This window comes from Peromyscus eremicus, chromosome 23, assembly GCF_949786415.1.
Source record: "Peromyscus eremicus chromosome 23, PerEre_H2_v1, whole genome shotgun sequence".
Classification (NCBI taxonomy): Eukaryota; Metazoa; Chordata; class Mammalia; order Rodentia; family Cricetidae; genus Peromyscus; species Peromyscus eremicus.
Genome location: NC_081438.1, coordinates 4194969 through 4198165, shown reverse-complemented (window position 1 = coordinate 4198165; position 3197 = coordinate 4194969).

The window sequence follows — 3197 nt, the reverse complement described above, 5'->3', positions numbered from 1 at the left end:
CTCCAGCCAGCTTGATGGAGACATTCCCTCAACTGAGGTTCCCTCAACTGAAGTGTCAAGCTGACGACCAAAATGAGTCACCACCGTCAGAGAGTATTCTTATCACCGTGGGTTCCTCATGAAGGACAGACTTGGAGGGTCTCTCCCCAATGCTGGATTTCAGACATGGGACTTCACTGGGCTGACACAGCCAGAGCTGGCCTGTCGTCACCAGGCAGTGGACCCAAAGCATCACCAAGCGGGAGGCTGCTGGAATCAACTCTGGAACGCCCAGGCACAGAGTATGGAGGGCTATGTGCACCGGGTGTGGGCACCCCTCAGGTTCCAGCCTTGGCATGTGAACCACGCACCAGAAGACTGGGACAGCATGGTCCACAAGGGATTATGTCACAATCAGAGCACATCTGACTCATGTACCGCCATACAGCCAGAAATCAAAGACGACTCATAACTCAGCAAGGAGGAGACGTCCCTGGCATTACAACATGCCTCCATCGCCCCCTGGCGACAACAGGGTTAACATCGGGTTCACTTCAGGGAGAAAGTTTTCATGACTTCAGGGCAGGTGGGAGGGCGAACGTGGATCTGGGTGGTATATGACACACAACTGGAAGAGACAGGTCAGGGTCCTCGAACAGCCTCGAAGAAAACTTAGGAGGAAAAATAAAGGAAGGGGAGTCACACAGTCACCCTGAGGTGACTGACCCCGTTCACGGGCTGGAGACAGCTCCACAGTTGGGAGTGCCCGCTGCCCTTGCAGAATGGCTGAGTTCAGTTCCCAGCATCCACGCTGGGCAGCTCGCTAGCGCCTCTTCTGGCTTCCACAGGCGCCTCACGCACAGGTGCACAGACACACAAATTGAAATGAATTTTTAAAAAGTTTGGGTTTTTTGTTTGTTTGTTTTTTTGTTGTTGTTTGTACCAGAACATTTCAGGGAAGACATGAAAAATCATTTCAAGAGACGGGGCAGTAATCACTAGCTATCCACAAGTCCAGCTCTACAACCTAACCCTCCCCTTATACCATGTGTATACACATAGATATACACACTATACACATGTAGTGTGTAGCCAAACATGCAATCTGTAAATTGAAGTGCTCTTAGATCTATGTGTGAGTGTAAAATCAATAAAACTATGAAAAACAAATAAGAGTATTTTCCAAACAGAGGAAGGTGGAAAGGTTCTCCGATGAGACACGGAGAGACAATGGTTAGAGGAAGCTTCTCAGAACTGAGGAAATATTAAACACTACAGCTGCAAAGGATCTCCACCTGGGATAGCAGCTCTCTTCTGTTCAGAGCCTGAGCAGGCAAATAGCCAGCACCCAGCTAAAACTCAGGCACAACTGCCTGTGCCCATAACCCCAGCACTTGGGGGCCGAGACAGGGAGATGCACGGAGCTCACAAACAAGTCAGCCCAGCTGAAATGGCTAGCCTCTGGTTCATCGAGAAACCCTGCCTCAAGGTGAGGTAGCAAGCGTAGGGATTAGAGTAGCACCCAGGACTCTACCTGGCTTGGGCTATGCTCACACCTCTCTCCTAATGAAGCATTTGGCAGCCTGGGACCCTGATCTGCACATGCTATGCACACAGACCTGTCTCTGAACAATGCACCAACAGCCTTTTAGCAAACTAGGAGCCCCTATCCACACCCCAAGCATCAAACTGTGGGCACATACACTCTGCACTCGAAACAATGGGATACATCTCTAACAGCCACTAAACGTAGGTTCTATTCCATCACACCCCAGTTATGTCTGGTGTGAGAGCAGGGGACACCAATCCTTCCTGAAGTGGCTTGGGTACATGTACAGTGGGGCAAATTGTGTCCTCTGAGTGAACATTAGGGAGAATCCCCTATAATATCATATGCACAATTGGACATGTGTATAATTAAAATTGGATGCATTATTTAAAGGGACATGCACAGTGAGCAAAGGACTTCCTAATCCAAGCCTGTCACCAAGCCTGATGATCTGAGTTTGATCCCTGGGCCCCACATGGTAGTAAAGAAGCAAACCCCACAAGTTGTTCCTTGGTTTACACACACACACACACACAAACAATTTAAAGTAGAGAATCATGCTGTCCTAAAAACCAAACTCATTCCTTTGAAAGAACTGGTGAGCAAGTACCCCCATTCCTGTGGCCCGTTGTCAATTGTTTTTGTTTGTGTTTTGAGACAGGGTCTCTCTATGTTGTTCTGGCTGGCCTGGAACTCACTCTGTAGTCCTGGCTGGCTTTGACCTCACAGAGATCTGCCTCCTCTCCCTCCCAAGGGCTGGGTTAAAATCGTGCCACCACGCCTGGCCTAACGTTAATATCGACAGCATATTTTCTTTCTGAACTGTTCTAGCTCTTTTCTTTGAATATTTGGGGCTTTGTTTAAGTTCTTTGAATAAAAGGCCAAGAACTCAGAAACATCTGGCCCAGATACAATTACAAATAGCGACACAATGAAGTAGAGAGCCATGGGGGAGACACCTCATGCTCTCCTCTAGTCTCTATGGATGCATGTGCACACAGGTGCACATGCACTAACACACACGCGAGCGTGCACAAACACACACAGAGAGAGAGAGAGAGAGAGAGAGAGAGAGAGAGAGAGAGAGAGAGAGAGAGAGTTCAATAATTTAAAAAAATCAAAACATAGGCAAAAGATTGAATGGACCTTATTACAAAGGAAAATAGATAAATACTCATCATAGTGCTCAAGGCCATTGGTTACCAGGGAATGAAGATTTCACCAGAAGAGGTCAGGTGACCCACACCACCAAATGTGACTGAGCTCCATGTCCGTTGCCGGCAGGAAAGGAAGTCTGGCGGTCTCTAATGAAGTCAGCCACATCTCTAGCCTTTGATCAACACTTCTACCCTAAGTATTTACACAAGAGCAATGTAAACCCAGGTCCACAAAAGGCTGAAACACCAAGTTCAGCCCACGGACAGCTTCATTCAGAATGGCCCGGAACTGGAAGCCGTCCAAAGACCCATCAACTGGAGAATGGATGTGGCCCATCCGTACTGAAGACCGAACATAGCAATAAAAGCAAAGTAAAGGGTTCGAGAGAGCGTGGAAGACCCTCCCGGACACTGTGAAAGAACCCAGATACAAAAGAGCTTGCACCATGCGATTGTATTTGTGTGACTGTCTGGGGCAGGCAGAGCTAATCTACGGCGGACACTGAGAACAA